We start from the raw sequence: 24,563 nt of genomic DNA on the forward strand, positions 1-24,563 counted from the left end.
CAGCGAGCTGCTCTGATCTGGCTAACTGAACCATCCTTTAGTTTGCCGTCTAAGGGTGGGGGTGTGCTCGGTTAATATGGTGATTGGGTTGGGGCCTGTAATGTAGGCAAAGTACTGAACTGCCCAAAAGACTGCAAGCAAGTGTCGTTCACAGGCAGAAAATCTTTGTTCTACGGGGTGTAAAACTCTAAAGGCATAGGCTACCGGGCCTAATCGGTCGTGGCGTTCCTGTCGGAGCACTGCTGAGATGGTTTGCGTCGGTGGTTGCTACCTCTATCGCATAGGGCACGTCGGGGTCTTGGAAAGCGGGAGCTGTACCTAGGGTGCGTTTTAAATCGTCTTTGGCGTCTGTGTGCTGGGGAAGCCAATTCCATGGGTGTTCGTTTTCAGAAGCTCAGAGTGGGGCGGCCTTGGTGGCAAAACCATCTGTATAATTTCTGCAGTATCCCACTAAACCTAAAAATGAGCGGAGTGCACTTACACAATAATCGTACCTGGAAAGTGCGAGTGCACTTACACAATAATCGTACCTGGAAAGTGCCCGCAGTCGTGCTTGTGTTGGGCAAATGCACCTTTGTGTGTGGCTAATACCTGTGCACTTAGGGGGCAGGGGCAAGTTCACAATGGAGTCAATGCGTTTTTGTTCAATTTCACGTTTGCCGTGCGTAATAGTGGTGTCTAAATAAAGTACCTTTTCCCTCAATATCTGTGCCTTTTTGGGGTTTACCTTGCATCCGATGGACTGGAGCAGGGTTAGTAATTCGGCCAATAGAGCCACGTGCTCTTCCCTGGTGTCAGTTTGCAGGAGCAGGTCGTCTTCATACTGAATTCGGCTTTCGGGGCGGGGGTATTGGGAAAGACCAGCAGCTAGCTGTCTGTGGAAAATGGAGAGGGAATTATGGAAGCCTTGGGGGAGACACGTCCCCGTGTACTGTTGGCTTTGAAAAGTGAATGCGAATTTGTACTGGCAAGCCCGATCCAGGGAAATGGACCAAAAACCATTGCTGATATCCAGCACGGTGAAATACTTTGCTTGCATGGTTAACCATGCTTAAGCATGGTTGCGGGACTCGTTGCAACGGTGGGTGCTGTTAAAGGGGTAACTTTGTTTAGTTCGCGGTAGTCAATGGTGAGTCACCATGAACCGTCTGGTTTCTTTGCGGGCCATATCGGGACATTATTAGTGGACTACAGGTCGAATCATTCCTTGTTTTGACAGACTGTCAATTACCTTTAAAATTTCTCCCTCGGCCTGCTGTGGAAATCCATATTGTTTCTGTGGTTTGGGGCAGGACCTGAGATAATCATACCTGGAAAGTGCCCGCAGTCGTGCTGGTGTTGGGCAAACGCACCTTTGTGTGTGACTAATACCTGTGGAATGGTCCAGTACACTCTGTGCTAATTGCCGAAGGATTAAACCAGTAGTCCCCAACTGGGCAAATCCTGTTTTCATAATATCCCACTGAGAGCGTAGCGGGGGCTCTTGCTGTCTTGGCCATTCGCCAGACACACTTGTTTGGGGTCGAAGGAGAGGTTATGTGAGTTCATAAAGTCTATGCCTCGGATGTGTTCCGCAGTCGGGGGTAGGTCTACTAGAACAACGGGGTGGGTAGTGGTTATGTTTCCTATTTGGACAGATATAGGGGCTGTGATGTATCCCTCTTGCATGTGGCCTGTGAATCCACTGAGTGTGATGGTATCTGTGGTGGGCCAGGGTGTTTTTTGGAATAGGTTTGTGGAGTTTAGTGTGGTTCGGGATCCTCGTGTCTCAAAGAAAATCAACTGCTTGTCCCCGGACTGTACCTGTGACGACCGGTCTTTCGACGTTGTCCCAGCGCGTGTCACTGACCCATGTTGGAGACTCTAGACACTGTCAGTCTAGGGAGTTATAAGCGAGGTTATCTGAACGGGCGTTTACGTTATGCATGGGGCGAGCGTTGCCTTCTAGCTGTCGTGGTTGGTGATCGTGGTCTGGCCTATTGTTTCTGGGTGGGGGGTTGGGCTGTTGGGCCTTTGCAGTTGGTGGTGTGAGGGATTTTGTCTGCAATCGCGGGCAAAATGTCCTACTTCTCCACAAGTGTAACATGAATCTTGTGGTGTGTGGGCTGGGGCTTGTGCTCTGGGGTACTGTTCTCGGGGGAAATGTTCCTCTCTTCTGCCCTCATTTATACATGAGGGTTCCTGGCTAGTTCTGACTCGGTACATCGTGGCTTCTACTGCGTTCTGGTCCATCTGATCCTGAAGCGACTGTTCCAATGCCCTGGATAGGTGTCTAAGTACCCAAATCTCATTGTGCGGTATCTGCCGGGTCATAATTCGTTCAAACCCTTTTACCTGCTTCAGTGGCATGTGAAACTAATGTACTGGACCAGTTAGTGGTATCTTCCTCATCGAGGTGAGCGCGGTCTAAGTTTCCGTATACTGCCTTGAAATGTATCCAGAGGCGACTGGCAAAGGCGGTCGGATGTTCCCCTTTTGCCTGCATCTGTTCAAACCCTCTACCGGTTCCCCTTTGTTGTATCCAATAGCATTAATATTGCGGCCTTCATTTCCTCTAGGGTTCCATCTCCTTTGTTTTGGGGGTCTGGCAAAGCTGACCTTACCGACTGGCTGAGGCTCATTCCTATCAATTTAACTTCCTCCCTCTCATCTAATCCGTACATAACCTTTTGTTGTACCTCCTCAAAGAAGCTATGCGCTTCTGCGGTGGGCTGAAATGGAGTAATTTTACTGTAAGCGTCCCTCAACTGAGTTACCGAAAGTGGGGTGTTGTAGGTGTTATCTGGACCTGCCTGATCCCTTAACCTTCTTTCAGTGGTGACCGGATTCATGGGTGTCGTGGCAGGTGTGGGGGTTGGTGCGACCTTTGCAGCCGGTGCCTTTTTGGGATGGGTGGCGGCTGCTTTTGACTTTCCGTTCCTTTAACGTACATTTGCGCGCTTTCAGTTAACTCTTCCCAGTCTGCCATCTCTTCCTCATCTGTCCCGAAGGCGCACACAAAACCATTCTGAACTGAAAGTAATGACTGGAGTTTGTCTATCTTCCACTGGCATTTAACGTGGTCAACGGTGCTCTGCTTTTGTTCTTTAGTGGACTGGTGGAGCGCTCTTAAAGCTGCCTGTAAATCGGTGCTTTTCTTTGTTAGCTGGGTGACCTGGTGTTCAGTCTCCTCTCTTATCAAGACTGCTGTGTATCTTGATAGGCCTTGTCATACTGGGTCTGAAAGCTGCTAAGGTGTACGATGCAAGACCGTTGGGCGCGTTGAACAGCGGCGATTTCCCTGTCTTTGGCGGCTAACTTCTCCCAAATCAAATCAACATCTGACATGTGGGAGGCTTTCAAGTGTCAGTTGAAAGGAATTCAGGACCGGCATGTTCCTCTGAGGAAGAAGGATAAATACGGCAATTTTCGGGAACCTTGGATAACGAGGGATATTGTAGGCCTCGTCAAAAAGAAAAAGGAGGCATTTGTCAGGGCTAAAAGGCTGGGAACAGACTAAGCCTGTGTGGAATAGAAGGAAAGTAGGAAGGAACTTAAGCAAGGAGTCAGGAGGGCTAGAAGGGGTCACGAAAAGCCATTGGCAAATAGGGTTAAGGAAAATCCCAAGGCTTTTTACACGTACATAAAAAGCAAGAGGGGAGCCAGGGAAAGGGTTGGCCCACTGAAGGATAGGCAAGGGAATCTGTGTGCAGCCAGAGGAAACGGCGAGGTACTAAATGAATACTTTGCATCAGTATTCTCCAAAGAGAAGGAATTGGTAGGATGTTGAGTCTGGAGAAGGGTGTGTAGATAGCCTGGGTCACATTGAGATCCAAAAAGACGAGGTGTTGGGCGTCTTAAAATATTAAGATGGATAAGTCCCCAGGGCCTGATGGGATCTACCCCAGAATACTGAAGGAGGCTGGAGAGGAAATTGCTGAGGCCTTGACAGAAATCTTTGGATCCTCACTGTCTTCAGGTGATGTCCCGGAGGACTGGAGAATAGCAATAGCCAATGTTGTCACTCTGTTTAAGAAGGGTAGCAAGGATAATCCAGGGAACTACAGGACAGTGAGCCTTACTTCAGTGGTAGGGAAATTACTGGAGAGAATTCTTCGAGACAGGAACTACTCCCATTTGGAAGCAAATGGACGTATTACTGAGAGGCAGCATGGTTTTGTGAAGGGGAGGTCGTGTCTCACTAACTTGATGGAGTTTTTCGAGGAGGTCACAAAGATGATTGATGCAGGTAGGGCAGTGGATGTTGTCTATATGGACTTCAGTAAGGCCTTTGACAAGGTCCCTCATGGTAGACTAGTACAAAAGGTGAAGTCACATGGGATCAGGGGTGAGCTGGCAAGGTTAATACAGAACTGGCTAGGTCATAGAAGGCAGAGAGTACATAGAACATAGAACATAGAACATAGAACATACAGTGCAGAAGGAGGCCATTCGGCCCATCGAGTCTGCACCGACCCACATTAATCCCTCACTTCCACCTTATCCCCGCAACCCAATAACCCCTCCCAACCCAACCCTTATGGACACTACGGGTAATTTAGCATGGCCAATCCACCTAACCTGCACGTCTTTGGACTGTGGGAGGAAACCGGAGCACCCGGAGGAAACCCACGCGGACACGGGGAGAACGTGCAAACTCCGCACAGACAGTGACCCAGCGGGGAATCGAACCTGGGACCCTGGCGCTGTGAAGCCACAGTGCTAATCACTTGTGCTACCGTGCTGCCCTGAAGTAGTAATGGAAGGATGCTTTTCTAATTGGAGGGCTGTGACCAGTGGTGTTCCACAGGGATCAGTGCTGGGACCTTTGCGGTTTGTAGTATATATAAATGATTTGGAGGAAAATGTAACTGGTCTGATTAGTAAGTTTGCAGACGACACAAAGGTTGGTGGAATTGCAGATCGCGATGAGGACTGTCAGAGGATACAGCAGGATTTAGATTGTCTGGAGACTTGGGCGGAGAGATGGCAGATGGAATTTAATCCGGACAAATGTCAGGTAATGCATTTTGGAAGGTCTAATGCAGGTAGGGAATATACAGTGAATGGTAGAACGCTCAAGAGTATTGAAAGTCAGAGAGATCTAGGTGTACAGGTCCACAGGTCACTTAAAGGGGCAGCACCGGTGGAGAAGGTAATAAAGAAGGCATACGGCATGCTTGCCTTCATTGGCCGGGGCATTGAGTATAAGAATTGGCAAATCATGTTGAAGCTGTATAGAACCTTAGTTTGGCCACACTTAAGTATCATGTTCAATTCTGGTCGCCACACTACCAGAAGGATGTGGAGGCTTTAGAGAGGGTGCAGAAGAGATTTACCAGAATGTTGCCTGGTATGGAGGGCATTAGCCATGAGGAGCAGTTGAATAAACTCAGTTTGTTCTCACTGGAACGACGGAGGTTGAGGGGCGACCTGATAGAGATCTACAAAATTATGAGGGGCATAGACAGAGTGGATAGTCAGAGGCTTTTCCCCAGGGTAGAGGGGTCAATTACAAGGGGGCATAGGTTTAAGGTGCGAGGGGCAAGGTTTAGAGTAGATGTACGAGGCAAGTTTTTTACGCAGAGGGTAGTGGGTGCCTGGAATTCGCTACCAGAGGAGGTGGTGGAAGCAGGGACGATAGTGACATTTAAGGGACATCTTGACAAATACATGAATAGGATGGGAATAGAGGGATACGGACCCAGGAAATGTAGAAGATTGTAGTTTAGTCGGGCAGCATGGTCGGCATGGGCTTGGAGGGCCAAAGGGCCTGTTCCTGTGCTGTACATTTCTTTGTTCTTTGAGTTCTTCAATAATGTACTCTCTTTCTTTCCTGTTTCCCTCATTCTCTTCTTCCTTCTCTGCTAACTGTCTGCGGAGCGTCTCGACGACCTCCTTGGTGACTCGCAACTGTGCCAAGCAGCACAATAGTGCCGCTGCGTTTTTCTTATTTATCTCTCAAAGATTCTCCCAGCAAGTCTGTCCTATCTTTCTGGGACCTGTCTCCGTGTTTACACAAAAATTCGACCAATTTAAATTGCCCTTTAAATACTTATCAACACATCCTCCCATATGGGGCACTGCTCTGATTTATCAACTACCGTAACCTCTGATTGCTGCTGTGGGTTCATCAACTTCTCTATCATCTACGCTGCCATCTCTTCGCTAATTAAAATTTGGAACAGGGGGAATAAGGAGTCGATTGAACAGCGGGTACGGCTTATGGCTATATTCCGGTTCAGCAAGTCTGACAAGTTTACCTTGCCCTTCCCTGTTAGTTACGCATGCGGCTAGTGCGCACGTCCGAAAATCGGTTATTTGGCCGACATGAAACTTACTCTTGTGGTTCGTTCCCTTTCCCCAATTTAATTCAAAGTCGTGGGATCCCTCGGAGTTACAAAGTCACTTCTAATCGAAATCCCGTCAGAGTCATCAATAAATGTTGCCGTCTTTATTTGGGGTGAACCACCAGCTGTTTCTTATATCGACCAAATGACCACACAACCAATATGTTAGCTCAAAAACACAGTTTATTTATAACACAAGACTTGGATCTCTATGCAATAACACACGCGGCTCCGTACTAAACTCCACCTAACGACTAAGATGACCTTTACTTAACTTCGAGTGACGGGCACTATGCGAGATTGTTGTAACTCCTTGATTCAAACTCTATTGCCCTGGGGGAAATGGTGATCGACTCTTAATGGATACAAGTTTCAGCCAAGTCTGGTTTCTTTGCGCAATACAGAGGCTGTGTACCTGTCTGTGCCCCAAATTGACCACAATTTCCATGGTCCTTTGCAGGTAGCCATTTTACATGGCGACGGGTACAATAGAGGCACTTAAGGGGCATGTAGACAAATATGTGAACAGGGTGGGAATGGAAGGATGGACTCCGTAAGTGCACACGGTTTTAGTTTACTCTGGTACCATGGTTCGCGCAGGATTAGGAGGGCCGAAGGGCCTGTTCCTGTGCTGTATTGTTCGTTATACCATATTAACAATACATTTAACCCAATAACAATACAATACAACAGGTGCCCCTGAGATATGCAAATATGCCACTGCCTGCAACAAAAAGAGTAAATAATTTTTATTTTATAATAATGTACCCTCCCTTTACAGTCTACAAAAGTATTATTACCCCCCCCCCCCCCCGCAATGACCCAGTGCTTGGCAGTTCTGCGGCCCGCCAATTGGGCAAAATTCTCCTTTGAGCCAGTAGGGAGGCGAATTCCACGACGTTGGTCCCTTTTCCCATCATGACACCAGGATCCTCATACACACCGAAGAAAGCTACCCATGGAGAAGGTGTGACCACTGCCCCCACCACATGCGCAGTTGTGCGAAGAGCGCACAGAACGGGAAGGTCCATTTGCGCATGCGCGAGAAGCCGCACGTGCGCAATTGCGAAAAAGGCCCCAAGTAAAGGAACAGCGATATGCGCAATCGCTTCCTACGCACTACGCCTTGCACGTCGTGACGTCAGAGGCCCCGGACCATGCCCACTTAAAGGGGAAATGTCCCAAGACAAGGAAAAAAAAATTTTAAAGCCTCAAAACCAGATTCTTCCACCTGGAACGACAGCACAATGCCTGAAATTCGACCAGTAACTGAAAGTAAACTCCGCAGAACCCTGCAACAGGCAGTTAGCACTGCCCAAAGAGATGATACAGTCCTTGAAGACTATGACTCAGACCTTGAATTCTTCTTTGGGCATCGCAGGCCCAATGCCAGCTCCGACACAATGTGATGATATGGTCTTGGAAGACAACGACTCAGACAAAGCTTTCGCCTTGGGAGGCTACCCCAGTACCAAAATCGAACCGCAACTAGACGTGTTGCACATTGACGACCCCGACGACGTGTTCTTCGGATTGGGGCATCTTCAGCCCAGCATATACGACATCCCGACTAGTGAGTGCAGGATGATGCTGCGGCCTGACACCAAGAGACAGAGAGCGGTACAAGCCTACAGAGAGCAGCCTGCTGCCACAGAGTGGTCCACGCACCACAAAGGGTCCCAGACTCCACACACAAAGCGATAAAACACTCCACAGCGAGACAACTGCATGTCTCCACACAAGAAGTGACTCGAGTGACAGAAGCCTCCACAGTGAGCTTGTGGCCAGACTCCACGATAGAAGCAACGCAAGACTTCAGAGCGCAGTCCTTGCATGAACAAGAAGTGATGACAGTTTCCACAGAGAGACCAATGCACAATTCCACACAAGGAACGCTGCAAGAGCCCACAGGGAGTGACACAAGCCTCCACAGCGAGCTCGTGGACAGCCTCCACGATAGAAGCAATGCAAGACTCCCAAAGCGCAGTCCTTGCATGAACAAGACCATGAGGGTCTAGCAACCTCCTCTGAGCAACCAGCAGCAGACAATGCAAGTCTGCCACGCTCAAGTGAACAACAGAAAGACTGACAGTCTGCCACGCTCAAATGCACAGCAAGCAGACTATGACAGTTCACCCAGATTAGTTGAGCCTCCAGAAGAAGACTGAGGGTCTACCCAGCTCAAGTGAACGACAAGAAGACACTGAGGCTCTGCCCACTGTATGTGAGACAAGTGATGACGGCATCCCACTTCCCATACAAGATGTGTAACGTGACAGACCTCCGCTAGTGTGTACAGAGGCACTCAACAATCACTGAGACGACTGGTGACTCCGGTGACGACGCGTTACTTCAAACCTCATTCGCTCGAGCCACTCTACAAGCAAATGCATTCCTGAATGTTTTGACTCCGGACGTGGAACATCAAGAAATCTCAACTGACTCACGTGAACCTGCAGTGACTCTGGACGGGGAGCATCAAGAAACCAAAGCTGATTCAGGTGAACCAGAAAGGGCTCCAGACGGGGAGCATCGACAAGCCAAAGCTGATTCAAGGGACCTGTACCGTTGGGACGGTCTTCAGCTGAACCATTCTGGGACCAGTGTTCTAGCGAATAGGATAACTAGGTTGGTCACAAGGACTTTAAACTAGCAAGTTGGGGGGAAGGAAAGGGTAAAGCTATGGACAGTAAAATGGTTAATGGAGAGCAAGGCAGCAGGTTACGTGACAGGTTATTATGTAGAGATATGGGTTCAAAGACGAGGAAAATTAGCAGAAAGGGTAAGAAGAAAAATAATTTGCGTAAAGTTACTGATCAAGGTGTTAGGATTCATAACAAAGACATAAAAAACAGCATAAGTGTACTTGACCTGAATGCTCGTAGTATACGGAATAAGGTGAATGAGTTGATGGCGCAAATCATCGTGAATGACTGATTTAGTGGCCATTACTGAAACATGGTTAAAAGATGGTCACGACTGGGAGTTAAATATCCAAGGGTATCAGACTATACGAAAGGATAGAATGGACGGTAAGGGCGGTGGTGTAGCTTTGTTGTTTAAGGATGGCATCTGGGCAATAGTAAGGGATGATATTGGTGCTATGGAGGACAAGGTTGAATCAATTTGGGTGGAAATCAGGAATAGTAAGGCGAAAAGGTCACTGATACGAGTAGTCTATAGGCCACCAAATAGTAACAGGATGGTAGGGCAGGCAATAGGCAAAGAAATAACGGATGCATGTAGAAATGGTACAGCGGTTATCATGGGAGATTTTAATCTGCATGTCGATTGGTTTAACCAGGTTGGTAAAGGCAGCCTTGAGGAGGAGTTTATAGAATGTGTCCGGGATAATTTCCTGGAACAGTATGTAATGGAACCTATAAGGGAGCAAGCGGTCCTAGATCTGGTCCTGTGTAATGACGCAGGATTGATTAATGATCTCATAGTTTGGGATCCTCTTGGAAGGAGCGACCACAATATGGTGGAATTTAAAATACAGTTGAAGGATGACAAGGTAAAATCAAACACTAGTGTTTTGTGCTTAAACAAAGGCGATTACAATGGGATGAGAGAAGAACCAGCTAAGGTAGACTGGGAGCAAAGACTTCATGGTGAAGCAGTTGAGGAACAGTGGAGAACCTTCCGAGTGATCTTTCACCGTGTTCAGGAAAGGTTCATACCGACAAAAAAGAAAGACGGTAGAAAGGGGAAAAATCGACCGTGGATATCTAAGGAGGTGAGGGAGAGTATCAAATTGAAGGAAAAAACATACAAAGTGGCAAAAATTAGTGGGAGACTAGAGGACTGGGAAGTCTTTAGGGGACAACAGAAAGCTACTAAAAAAGCTATAAAGAAGAGCAAGGTAGACTATGAAAGTAAACTTGCTCAGAACATAAAAGCAGATAGTAAAAGCTTCTACAAATATAGAAGACAAAAAAAGAGTGGCTAAGGTAAATATTGGTCCTTTGGAAGATGAGAAGGGAGATTTAATAATAGGAGACAGGGAAATGGCTGAGGAGCTGAACAGGTTTTTTGGTCAGTCTTCACAATGGAAGACACAAATAACATGCCAGTGACTGATGGAAATAAAGATATGATAGGTGAGGATCTTGAGATGATTGTAATCACTAAGGAGGCAGTATTGGGCAAGGTAATGGGGCTAAAGGTAGACCAGTCTCCTGGCCCTGATGGGATGCATCCCAGAGTGTGAAAAGAGATGGCTAGGGAAATTGTAAACGACCTAGTGATAATTTATCAAAATTCATTAGACTCTGGGGTGGTCCCAGAGGATTGGAAAGTAGCAAACGTGACACCACTGTTTTTAAAAAAAAAAAAAAAAAAGGAGGTCGGCAAAGCTTGTAAGCTTAACTTCGGTTGTAAGGAAAATGCTGGAATCTATCATTAAGTAGGAAATAGTGGGGCACCTGGAGGGAAATTGTCCCATTGGGCAGACGCAGCATGGGTTCATAAAGGGTAGGCCGTGTCTGACTAATTTGGTAGAATTTTTTGAGGACGTTACCAGTGCAGTAGATAACGGGGAGCCAATGGATGTGGTATATCTGGATTTCCAGAAAGCTTTTGACAAGGTGCCACACACAAGGTTGCTGCATAAACTAAAGATGCATGGCATTGAGGGTAAAGTGGTAGCATGGGTAGAGGATTGGTTAACTAACAGAAAGCAGAGAGTGGGGATAAATGGGTGTTTCTCTGGTTGGCAACCTGTAACTAGTGGGGTCCCTCAAGGATCAGTGTTGGGCCCGCAGTTGTTCACAATTTACATAGATGATTTGGAGTTGGGGACCAAGTGCAATGTGGCAAAGTTTGCAGACGACACTAAGATGAGTAGTAAAGCAAAAAGTGCAGAGGATACCGGAAGTCTGCAGAAGGATTTGGATAGGTTAGGTGAATGGGCTAGGGTCTGGCAGATGAAATTCCATGTTGCCAAGTGTGTGGCTATCCATTTTAGGAGGAATAACAGCAGAATGGATTATTATTTCAACGGTAAGATGTTAAAACATGCTGCTGTGCAGAGGGACCTGGGTGTGCTGGTGCATGAGATACAAAAAGTTGGTGTGCAGGTGCAACAGGTGATTAAGAAGGCTAATCGAGTTTTGTCTTTCATTGCTGGAGGGATGGAGTTCAAGACTAGGGAGGTTATGCTGCAATTGTATAAGGTGTTGGTGAGGCCACATCTGGAATATTGTGTTCAGTTTTGGTCTCCTTACCTGAAAAAGGACATATTGGCACTGGGGGGAGTGCAGAGTAGATTCACGAGGTTGATCCCAGAGTTGAGGGGATTAGATTATGACGAGAGGTTGAGTAGACTGGGACTGTACTCATTGGAGTTTAGAAGGATCTTATTGAAACATATAAGATTATGAAGGGAATAGATAGGATAGATGCGGGCAGGTTGTTTCCACTGGTCGGGGAAAGCAGAACTAGGGGGCATAGCCTCAAAATAAGGGGAAGTAGATTTAGGACCGAGTCTAGTCGGAACTTCTTCACGCAAAGGGTTGTGAATCTCTGGAATTCCTTGCCCAGTGATGCAGTTGAGGCTCCTTCTGTAAACGTTTTTAAGAAAAAGATAGATACCTTTCTAAAGAATAAAGGGATTCGGGGATATGGTGTACGAGCCGGAGAGTGGAGCTGAGTCCACAAAGATCAGCCATGATCTCATTGAATGGCGGAGCAGGCTCGAGGGGCCAGATGGCCTACTCCTGTTCCTAGTTCTTATGTTCTTAAGTAAGCTGGACATTACTCCAGACGGGGAGCGCCGCAAACTCCTCTTCTCCCATCCACTTACATACCATTGGGATGTTGGCGGCCCAGTAGTACTCACTCCGGCTCGGTAGCGTCAGCCCCCCCCCTATCCCTACTACGCTGCAAAAATCCCTTCCTCACTCTCGGGCTCTTCCCGGCCCACACAAAACTCATGATACTCTTCTCAATCCTTTTGAAAAAAGCCTTCGTGATCACCACCGGGAGGCACTGAAACACGAAGAGGAATCTCGGGAGGACCACCATTTTAACCGCTTGTATCCTCCCTGCCAGTGACAGGGATACCATGTCCCATCTCTTGAAGTCCTCCTCCATCTGTTCCACCAACCGCGTTAAGTTTAACCTACGTAATGTACCCCAATTCTTGGCTATCTGGATCCCCAAGTAGCGAAAGTCCCTTGTTACCTTCCTCAGCGGTAAGTCCTCTATTTCTCTGCTCTGCTCCCCTGGATGCACCACAAACAGCTCACCTTTCCCCATGTTCAGCTTATATCCTGAAAATTCTCCAAACTCCCCAAGTATCCGCATTATCTCTGGCATCCCCTCCGCCGGGTCCGCCACATACACCAATAAATCGTCCGCATAAAGAGATACCCGGTGTTCCTCTCCTCCCCTGAGTACTCCCCTCCACTTCCTGGAACCCCTCAATGCTATTGCCTGGGGCTCAATCGCCAGTGCAAACAATAATGGGGACAGAGGACATCCCTGCCTCGTCCCTCTATGGAGCCGAAAATACGCAGACCCCCGTCCATTCGTGACCACGCTCGCCATCGGGGCCCTATACAGCAGCTGTACCCATCTAATATACTCATCTCCAAAGCCGAATCTCCTCAACACCTCCCACAAATAATCCCACTCCACTCTATCAAATGCTTTCTCGGCATCCATCGCCACCACTATCTCCGCTTCCCCCTCTGGTGGGGGCATCATCATTACCCCTCGCAGCCTCCGTATATTCGTATTCAGCTGTCTCCCCTTCACAAACCCAGTTTGGTCCTCATGGACTACCCCCGGGACACAATCCTCTATCCTCATTGCCATTACCTTGGCCAGAATCTTAGCGTCTACATTTAGGAGGGAAATAGGTCTATAGGGCCCGCATTGCAGCGGGTCTTTTTCCTCCTTTAGGAGAAGCGATATCGTTGCCTCCGACATAGTCGGGGGCAGCTGTCCCCTTTCCTTCGCCTCATTAAAGGTTCTCATCAGTATCGGGGCAAGCAAGTCCACATATTTCCTATAAAATTCGACTGGAAATCCATCCGGTCCCGGAGCCTTCCCTACCTGCATACTCCTAATTCCTTTCACTACTTCCTCTATCTCGATCTGTGCTCCCAGTCCCACCCTCTCCTGCTCCTCCACCTTAGGAAATTCCAGCCGGTCCAGGAAGCACATCATTCTCTCCTTCCCATCCGGGGGCCGAGCTTCGTATAATCTCTTTTCGAATGCCTTGAACACTCCATTCACTCTCTCCACTCCCCGCTCTATCTCTCCTTCCTCATCCCTCACTCCCCCTATTTCCCTCGCTGCTCCCCTTTTCCTCAATTGATGGGCCAGCAACCTGCTCGCCTTCTCCACATACTCATACTGTACACCCTGTGCTTTCCTCCACTGTGCTTCTGCAGTACCCGTTGTCAGCAAGTCAAATTCTACGTACAACCTTTGTCTTTCCCTGTACAGTCCCCCCTCCGGTGCCTCCGCATATTGCCTGTCCACCCTCCGAAGTTCTTGCAGCAACCGCTCCCGTTCCCTACTCTCCTGCTTTCCTTTATGTGTCCTTATTGATATCAGCTCCCCTCTAACCACTGCCTTCAGCGCCTCCCAGACCACTCCCACTTGGACCTCCCCGTTATCATTGAGTTCCAAGTATTTTTCAATGCACCTCCTCACCCTTAGACACACCCCTTCATCTGCCATTCGTCCCATGTCCATTCTCCAGGGTGGACGCCCTTCTGTTTCCTCCCCTATCTCCAAGTCTACCCAATGTGGAGCGTGATCCGAAATGGCTATAGCCGTATACTCCGTCCCCCTCACCTTCGGGATCAACGCCCTTCCCAAAACAAAAAAGTCTATTTGCGAATAAACTTTGTGGACATAGGAGAAAAACGAAAACTCCTTACTCCTAGGTCTGCTAAATCTCCACGGGTCTACTCCTCCCATCTGCTCCATAAAATCTTTAAGCACCTTGGCTGCAGCCGGCCTCCTTCCAGTCCTGGATCTCGACCTGTCCAGCCCGGGCTCCAGCGCCATATTAAAATCTCCCCCCATTACCAACTTTCCCACCTCTAGGTCTGGGATGCGTCCTAGCATGCGCCTCATAAAATTGGCATCATCCCAGTTCGGGGCATATACGTTTACCAAGACCACCGCCTCCCCCTGTAATTTGCCACTCACCATCACGTATCTGCCCCCTCTATCCGCCACTATGGTCTTTGCCTCAAACATAACCCGCTTCCCCACTAGTATAGCCACCCCCCCTGTTTTTCGCATCTAGCCCTGAATGAAACACCTGCCCCACCCATCCTTTGCGTAGTCTAACCTGGTCTATAAGTTTCAAGTGCATCTCTTGTAACATAACCACGTCTGCCTTAAGTTTCTTAAGGTGTGCGAGTACTCGTGCCCTCTTTATCGGCCCGTTCAGCCCTCTCACATTCCACGTGATCAACAGGGTTGGGGGGCTTTTTACCCCCCCCCCCTTGTCGATTAGCCATCACCTTTTTCCAGCTCCTCACCTGGTTCCCACGCAGCTGTGTCCCCCCCAGGTGGTGCCCCCCCGCCCACCCCACCCCATTCCGGCTCCCCCCTCTCCCCAGCAGCAGCAACCCAGTAACTCCCCCCGCTAGATCCCCCACTAGCGTAGTTACACCCCCCATGTTGCTCCCAGAAGTCAGCAAACTCTGGCCGACCTCGGCTTCCCCCCGTGACCTCGGCTCGCACCGTGCGACGCCCCCTCCTTCCTGCTTCCCTATTCCCGCCATGATTATCATAGCGCGGGAACAAAGCCTGCGCTTCCCTTTTGGCCCCGCCCCCTATGGCCAACGCCCCATCTCCTCCACCTCCCTTCCTCCACCACCACCTGTGGAAGAGAGAAAAGTTACCGCATCGCAGGATTAAGAACATAAAACTCATCTTTTCCCCCCTTTTCCCCCCTCTTTGCCCCCCATACTCGCCCCACCACTTTGTTTCAAACGTTCTTTTTTAATAACCCGCTTATTCCAGTTTTTCTTCCACAGTAAAAGTCCACGCCTCATCCGCCGTCTCGAAGTAGTGGTGCCTCCCTTGATATGTGACCCACAGTCTTGCCGGTTGCAGCATTCCAAATTTTTACTTTTTGTGAAGCACCGCCTTGGCCCGATTAAAGCTCGCCCTCCTTCTTGCCACCTCCGCACTCCAGTCTTGATATACGTGGATCACCGCGTTCTCCCACCTACTGCTCCGAGTTTTCTTTGCCCATCTATGGACCATCTCTTTGTCCTTAAAACGGAGAAATCTCACCACTATGGCTCTAGGAATTTCTCCTGCTCTCGGTCCTCGCGCCATCACTCGGTATGCTCCCTCCACCTCCAGCGGACCCGCCGGGGCCTCCGCTCCCATTAACGAGTGCAGCATCGTGCTCACATATGCCCCGAAGTCTGCTCCTTCTGCACCTTCAGGAAGACCAAGAATCCTTAAATTATTCCTCCTCGCGTTATTCTCCAGCACCTCCAGTCTTTCCACACATCGTTTATGGTGTGCCTCGTGCATCTCCGTCTTCACCACCAAGCCCTGTATATCGTCCTCGTTCTCGGCAGCCTTTGCCTTCATGACCCGAAGCTCCCGCTCCTGGGTCTTTTGCTCATCCTTTAGCCCTTCAATCGCCTGTAGTATCGGGGCCAACAGCTTTCTTCATTTCCTTTTTGATCTCTTCCACACAGCATTTCAAGAACTCGTGTTGTTCAGGGCCCCATGTTAAACTGCCACCTTCCGTCGCCATCTTGGTTCTTGCTTGCCTTCCTTGCCGCTGCTCCAAAGGATCCACTGCAATCTGGCCACTTCCCTCTCCTTTTTCCATCCGTTTCCAGGGGGGATTCCCTTCTGGTTTACCGCACAGTGCTTCTAGCCGTTAAAATTGCCGTTGGGGCTCTTATTAAGAGCCCAAAAGTCCGTTCCACCGGGAGCTGCCGAAACGTGCGACTTAGCTGGTCATCGCCGCACCCGGAACAGTCCACAAATCCCTGCCCGAACCTTCTCAGGACATCCCACAGGTACCTTTACTTCACCCGATCAAAGGCCTTCTTTGCATCCATGGCCACCACCACCTCGACCTCGTGCCCTTCCGCTGGCATCATTATCACATTTAGGAGCCATCTAATATTGGATGTCAGGTGTCGTCCCATCACAAATCCCGTTTGGTCCTCCCCTATTACCTCTGGGACACAATCCTCTATGTGCATGGCCAAGATCGTTGCCAGCAATTTAGCACCTACATTCAACAGGGAGATAGGTCTGTACGACCCACAACTCTCCAGACCCTTATCCCGCTTCAAAATAAGGGAGATCGATGCCTGCGATAACGTTGGGGGAAGCACTCCCAACTCCTTGGGACTCATTAAAAGCCTTTACCAGGAGCGTCCACAGCAACCCGGAAAACTTTTTATAAAATCAACCCGGTATCCATCAGGTCCCGGGGCCTTACCCGATTGCATCGTCCCCAACCTGTCTTTAACCTCTCCAAGCCCAATTGGGGCTCCCAAACCCCCCACCAACTCCTCATCTATCCTCGGGAACTCCAGCCGCCCCCAGGAATCGCTTCATATTCCTCCCCGGCTGGGGGCCAGTCCGATTTGTACAATCTACTGTAAAACTCCCAAAACACATCATTCACCCCTGCTGGATCCAAACCCCCCCCCCGATGTCTTTTACTTTCCCAGTCTGTCTCGCCGCCTCCTATTTCCTCAGCTGGTGCGCCAACATCCTGCTGGCTTTTCCCCTATATTCATACACTGCCTCCTTCACCCTCCTCAGCTGTCCCTCCGCCTTACCTGTGGACAGGAGCCCAAATTCCAGCTGCAGTCTCGGACGCTCCTTTAGAAGCCTGTCATCCGGAGACTCCACATACCTCCTGTCCACCTGTAAAATTTCACCTACCAGCCTGTCCAACTCCGCCCGCTCAGTCTTCTCCTTGTGTGCCCGAATTGAGATGAGTTCCCCCTAATAACCGCTTTCAGTGCCTCCCACACCACCTCCGCCGAAACCTCACCTGTGTCATTGACCTTTGTATACCCCCCAATGGCCTCCCTCACCCGTTCGCACACCACCCTCCTCTGCTAACAGCCCCACATCCAATCTCCATTGCGGCCACTGGGCCTTTCCTTTGTTGGCTTGCAGGGCATGGTCTGACACCACAATTGCTGAATATTCAGCATCCACCACCTCAGCTAGCAGCTTTTTGTCCAACACAAAGAAGTCTATCCGGGAATATACCTTGTGTACACCCCCCCCCCCCCCCCCCCATGCGCTCCAGTAGAATGAAAACTCCTTACTCTTTGGACACCCAAATCACCACAGAACAACCCCCCCCCCAAAATGTGCTCCATAAACCCCCACAGCTCCTTTGCTGGAGCCAATACCCTCCCAGACCTTGAACTCGACCGATCCAGAATCGTGTTGAAATCTCCCCCCAAAATCAGTCGATATGAATCCAGGTCCGAGATCTTCCCCAGCACGCGTCTGACAAGCTCCACATCATCCCAGTTTGGGGCATATATATTGATCAATACCACGGCCATTCCCTCTAACTTCCCACTAACCATAACATAGCTACCCCCTGGGTCCGCCTCTATCTTCCCCACCTCGAACGCCACCCGTTTATTGACCAGGATTGCCACCTCCATTGTTTTAAAGTCTAATCCCGAATGAAACTCCTGCTCAACCCATCCCTTCCTCAACCTAATCTGTTCCCCCACCTTCAGTTGTGTCTCCTGCAACATGGCCACGTCCACCTGAAGTTGCCTGAAGTGCTATAGTGAGAGTTTGGTGACTGAGGGAGTTAGGTGAGGGGGAGTAAGGTGCTCCTTTCATTTTGTTTCCTACATTTCCACAAAGAGCGAGAAGGGAACCAGGAGTTTACAGAGAGTGCAACTGACTGGGAGCAGAATCAGAGGGTGGAGGTCCAGTTGGTCCACTGGGCAGCTATATTCTGTAAGGTAAGAGGCGATGGAGGCTAGGCTAGTTGCATGCTCCTCCTGTAGGATGTGGGTGGTGAGGGATACCACCGGTGTCACCGCTGACTATACCTGCGGGAAGTGCACCCAACTTCAGCTCCTCAAAGACCGTGTTAGGGAACTGGAGCTGAAGATGGATGAACTTCGGATCATCCGGGAGGCAGAGGGGATTATAGAGGAGAGTTACAGGGGGGTAACCACACCCAAGGTACAGGACAAGAGTAGCTGGGTTACAGTCAGGAGAAAGAAAACAAACAGGCAGACAGTGCAGGGATCCCTCGTGGCCGTTCCCCTTCAAAACAAGTATACCGTTTTGGATGCTGTTTGGGGGGGGGGGATGACCTACCGGGAGAAGGCCCCAGCGGCAGGTCTCTGGCACTGAGTCTGGCTCTGGGGCTCAGAAGGGAAGGGGGGAGAATAGAAAAGCAATAGTTGTATGAGATTCAATGGTTAGGGGAATAGATAGGAGATTCTGTGGTCGCGAGCGAGACTCCCGGAAGGTATGTTGCCTCCCGGGTCAGGGATGTCTCTGATCGTGTCTTCAGGATCCTTAAGGGGGAGGGGGAGCAGCCAGAAGTCGTGGTGCACATTGGTACCAACGACGTAGGTAGGAAAAGGGGTGTGGAGGTAATAAAAGTGTTTGGGGAGTTAGGCTGGAAGTTAAAAGCCAGGACAGACCAAGTTGACATCTCTGGTTTGTTGCCGGTGCCACGTGATAGCGAGGCTAGGAATAGGGAGAGAGTGCAGTTGAACACGTGGCTGCAGGAATGGTGTAGGAGGGAGGGCTTCAGGTATTTGGATAATTGGAGCGCATTCTGGGGAAGGTGGGACCTGTACAAGCAGGATGGTTGCATCTGAACCAGAGGGGCACCAATATCCTGGGAGGGAGGTTTTCAAGTACTCTTCGGGAGGGTTTAAACTGATTTGGCAGAGGAATGGGAACTGGATTTGTAGTCCAGCAACTAAGATAGCCGATATTCAGGACGCCAAAGTGTGTAGTGAGGCATTGGGGAAGGGAACACTGACAAAGGAGAGTACTTGCAGGCATGGAGATGGGTTGAAGTGTGTATACTTCAATGCAAGAAGCATCAGGAATAAGGTGGGTGAACTTAAGGCATGGATCGGTACTTGGGACCACGATGTGGTGGCCATAGAAGAGGGGCAGAAATGGTTGTTGGCCGTCCCTGGTGATAATGTTTCAATACGATTAGGGAGGGTGGTAAAAGAGGTGTGGAGGGGTGGCATTGTTAATTAGAGATAGTATAACAGCTGCAGAGAAAGGCAGTTCGAGGAGTATCTGCCTACTGAGGTAGTATGGGTTGAAGTCAGAAATAGGAAAGGAGCAGTCACCCTGTTGGGAGTTTTCTATAGGCCCCCCAATAGTAGCAGAGATGTGGAGGAACAGATTGGGAAACAGATTATGGAAAGGTGCAGAAGTTACAGGGTAGTAGTCATGGGTGACTTTAACTTCCCAAACATTGAGTGGAAACTCTTTAGATCAAATAGTTTGGATGGGGTGATGTTTGTGCAGTGTCCAGGAAGCTTTTCGAACAGTATGTAGATTGTCCGATCAGAGGGGAGGCCATATTGGATTTGGTACTTGGTAATGAACCAGAGCAAGTGATAGATTTGTTAGTGGGGGAGCATTTTGGAGATAGTGACCACAATTCTGTGACTTTCACTTTAGTAATGGAGAGGGATAGGTGCGTGCAACAGGGCAAGGTTTACAATTGGGGGAAGGGTAAATACGCTGTCGTCAGACAAGAATTGAAGTGCATAAGTTGGGAACATAGGCTGTCGGGGAAGGACACAAGTGAAATGTGGAACTTGTTCAAGGAACAGGTACTACGTGTCTTTGATATGTATGTCCCTGTCAGGCAGGCAAGAGATGGTCAAGTGAGGGAACCATGGTTGACGAGAGGTTAAATGTTTTGTTAAGAGGAAGAAGGAGACTTGTACAGGCTGAGGAAACAAGGTTCAGACAGGGCGCTGGAGGGATACAAGATAGCCAGGAGGGAACTGAAGAAAGCGATTAGGAGAGCAAAGAGAGGGGATGAACAATCTTTGGCGGGTAGGATCAAGGAAAACCCCAAGGCCTTTTACACATATGTGAGAAATATGAGAATGACTAGAGTGAGGGTAGGTCCGATCAAGGACAGTAGCGGGAGATTGTGTATTGAGTCTGAAGAGATAGGCGAGGTCTTGAACGAGTACTTTTCTTCAGTATTTACAAATGAGAGGGGCCATATTGTTGGAGTGGACAGTGTGAAACAGACTGGTAAGCTCGAGGAAATACTTGTTTTTTTTTAAATAATATTTTATTGAAAATTTTTGGTCAACCAACACAGTACATTGTGCATCCTTTACACAACATTGTAACAATACAGATAATAATGACCTTTTTAAATTTAAACAAAAACAACAAATAAATAAATATTAAATAACAAAAAATAAAAACTAGCCCTAATTGGCAACTGCCTTGTCTCAGGCCACCCCCCCCCCCAAGTCCTGGGCCGCTGCTGCTGCCTTCTTTGTTCTCCCCTATCTATCTTTCCGCAAGATATTCGACGAACGGTTGCCACCGCCTAGTAAACCCTTGAGCCGACCCCCTTAGGACGAACTTAATCCGCTCTAACTTTATGAACCCCGCCATATCATTTATCCAGGTCTCCACCCCCGGGGGCTTGGCTTCTTTCCACATTAGCAATATTCTGCGCTGGGCTACTAGGGACGCAAAGGCCAAAACATCGGCCTCTTTCGCCTCCTGCACTCCCGGCTCTTGTGCAACCCCAAATATAGCCAACCCCCAGCTTGGTTCGACCCGGACTCCTACTACTTTCGAAAGCACCTTTGTCACCCCCATCCAAAACCCCTGTAGTACCGGGCATGACCAAAACATATGGGTATGATTCGCTGGGCTTCTCGAGCACCTCGCACACCTATCCTCCACCCCAAAAAATTTACTGAGCCGTGTTCCAGTCATATGTGCCCTGTGTAATACCTTAAACTGAATCAGGCTTAGCCTGGCGCACGAGGACGACGAGTTTACCCTGTTTAGGGCATCTGCCCACATCCCCTCCTCAATCTCCTCCCCTAGCTCTTCTTCCCATTTCCCTTTTAGTTCGTCCATCATAGTCTCCCCTTCGTCTCTCATTTCCCTATATATATCCGACACCTTACCGTCCCCCACCCATTTCTTTGAGATGACTCTGTCCTGCACCTCTTGTGTCGGGAGCTGCGGGAATTCCCTCACCTGTTGCCTCGCAAAAGCCCTCAATTGCATGTACCTGAATGCATTCCCTTGGGGCAACCCATATTTCTCGGTCAGCGCTCCCAGACTCGCAAACTTCCCATCCACAAATAGATCTTTCAATTGCGTTATACCTGCTCTTTGCCACATTCCATATCCCCCATCCATTCCCCCCGGGGCAAACCTATGGTTGTTTCTTATCGGGGACCCCCCCAGTGCTCCGGTCTTTCCCCTATGTCGTCTCCACTGTCCCCAAATCTTCAGTGTAGCTACCACCACCGGACTCGTGGTATAGTTCCTTGGTGAGAACGGCAATGGGGCTGTCACCATAGCCTGCAGGCTGGTCCCCCTACAGGACGCCCTCTCTAATCTCTTCCACGCCGCTCCTTCCTCCTCTCCCATCCACTTACTCACCATTGAAATATTAGCGGCCCAATAATACTCACTTAGGCTCGGTAGTGCCAGCCCCCCCCTATCCCTACTACGCTGTAAGAATCCCTTCCTCACTCTCGGAGTCTTCCCGGCCCAAACAAAACCCATGATACTCTTTTCTATCCTTTTGAAAAAAGCCTTCGTGATCACCACCGGGAGACACTGAAACACAAAGAGGAATCTCGGGAGGACCACCATCTTAACTGCCTGCACCCTCCCTGCCATTGACAATGCTACCATATCCCATCTCTTGAAATCTTCCTCCATCTGTTCCACCAACCGCGTCAAATTTAGCCTGTGCAATGTGCCCCAATTCTTAGCTATCTGGATCCCCAGGTAACGAAAGTCTCTTGTTACCTTCCTCAACGGTAGGTCTTCTATTTCTCTACTCTGCTCCCCTGGATGCACCACAAACAGCTCACTCTTCCCCATGTTCAATTTATACCCTGAAAAATCCCCAAGTATCCGCATTATTTCTGGCATCCCCTCCGCTGGATCCGCCACATATAGTAGCAGATCATCCGCATATAAAGATACCCGGTGTTCTTCTCCTCCCCTAAGTATTCCCCTCCATCTCTTGGAACCTCTCAGCGCTATCGCCAGGGGCTCAATCGCCAGTGCAAACAGTAATGGGGACAGAGGACATCCCTGCCTTGTCCCTCTATGGAGCCGAAAATATGCCGATCCCCGTCCATTCGTGACCACACTCGCCACTGGGGCCCTATACAACAGCTGCACCCATCTAACATACCCCTCTCCGAACCCAAATCTCCTCAACACCTCCCACAGATAATCCCACTCCACTCTATCAAATGCTTTCTCGGCATCCATCGCCACTACTATCTCCGTTTCACCCTCTGGTGGGGCCATCATCATTACCCCTAACAACCTCCGTATGTTCGTGTTCAGCTGTCTCCCCTTCACAAACCCAGTTTGGTCCTCATGAACCACCCCCGGGACACATTCCTCTATTCTCATTGCCATTACCTTGGCCAAGACCTTGGCATCTACATTGAGGAGGGAGATTGGTCTGTAGGACCCGCATTGTAGCGGATCCTTTTCCTTCTTTAAAAGAAGCGATATCGTTGCTTCTGACATAGTCGGGGGCAGTTGTCCCCTTTCCTTTGCCTCGTTAAAGGTCCTCGTCAGTAGCGGGGCGAGCAAGTCCAAATATTTTCTGTAAAATTCAACTGGGAATCCGTCCGGTCCCGGGGCCTTTCCCGTCTGCATGTTCCTAATTCCTTTCACCACTTCTTCTACCGTGATCTGTGCTCCCAATCCCATCCTTTCCTGCTCTTCCACCGTGGGAATTTCCAGCCGATCCAAAAACTCCATCATTCTCTCCCTCCCATCCGGGGGTTGAGCTTCATACAATTTTTAATAAAATGTCTTAAACACTTCATTCACTCCCTCCGCTCCCCGCTCCGTCTCTCCATCTTCGTCTCTCACCCCCCCTATTTCCCTCGCTGCTCCCCTTTTCCTCAATTGGTGTGCCAGCAATCTGCTCGCCTTCTCTCCATATTCATACTGTACACCCTGCGCCTTCCTCCATTGTGCCTCTGCAGTGCCTGTGGTCAGCAAGTCAAATTCCACATGCAGCCTTTGCCTTTCCCTATACAGTCCCTCCTCCGGTGCTTCCGCATAATGTCTGTCCACCCTCAAAAGTTCTTGCAACAACCGCTCCCGTTCCTTACTCTCCTGCTTCCCTTTATGTGTCCTTATTGATATCAGCTCCCCCCTAACCACCAAACAAAAACTCCTTACTCCTAGGTCTACTAAATCTCCAGGGGTCTACTCCTCCCACCTGCTCCATAAAGTCCTTGAGCACCCTAGCTGCAGCCGGCCTCCTTCCGGTCCTGGATGTCGATCTGTCCAGCCCTGGGTCCAGCACTGTATTAAAATCTCCCCCCATTACTAACTTTCCCGCCTCTCGGTCCGGGATACGTCCCAACATACGGCGCATAAAATTGGCATCATCCCAGTTTGGGGCATATACGTTCACTAAAACCACCGCCTCCCCTTGCAATCTGCCACTCAACATCACGTATCTGCCCCCACTATCCGCCACTATGGTCTTTGCCTCAAACATTACCCGCTTTCCCACTAATATAGCCACCCCCCTGTTTTTTGCGTCTAGCTCCGAATGAAACACCTGCCCCACCCATCCTTTGCGAAGTCTGACCTGGTCTATCAGTTTCAGATGCGTCTCCTGCATCATAACCACATCTGCCTTAAGTTTCTTAAGGTGTGCGAGTACCCGTGCCCTCTTAATCGGCCCGTTCAGCCCTCTCACATTCCACGTGATCAGCCAGGTTGGTGGGCTCTTTACCCCCCCCCCCCCTTGTCGACTAGCCATCTCCTTTTTCAATCCAGCTCCTCGCCCGGTTCCCACGTAGCCGCATCTCCCCCTAATGGCGCCCTCCCGCCCCGACCACCCCACCCCATACCAGCTCCCCCTTCTCCCCAGCAGCAGCAACCCAGTTAACCCCCCCCCCCCGCTAGATCCCTTTCTAGCGTAATTGCACCCCCCATGTTGCTCCCAGAAGTCAGCAAACTCTGGCCGACCTCGGC

At 49.6% G+C, this 24,563-nt stretch overlaps 1 protein-coding gene across 4 annotated transcripts in view; it reads left to right on the plus strand.

The window, feature by feature from the left end:
* Positions 1 to 24,563, plus strand: part of kdm5ba (lysine demethylase 5Ba) — a 676,108-nt gene that overhangs the window by 42,627 nt on the left and 608,918 nt on the right. The window lies entirely within an intron of this gene.

Source organism: Scyliorhinus torazame, chromosome 17 (assembly GCF_047496885.1).
Source record: "Scyliorhinus torazame isolate Kashiwa2021f chromosome 17, sScyTor2.1, whole genome shotgun sequence".
Classification (NCBI taxonomy): domain Eukaryota; kingdom Metazoa; phylum Chordata; class Chondrichthyes; order Carcharhiniformes; family Scyliorhinidae; genus Scyliorhinus; species Scyliorhinus torazame.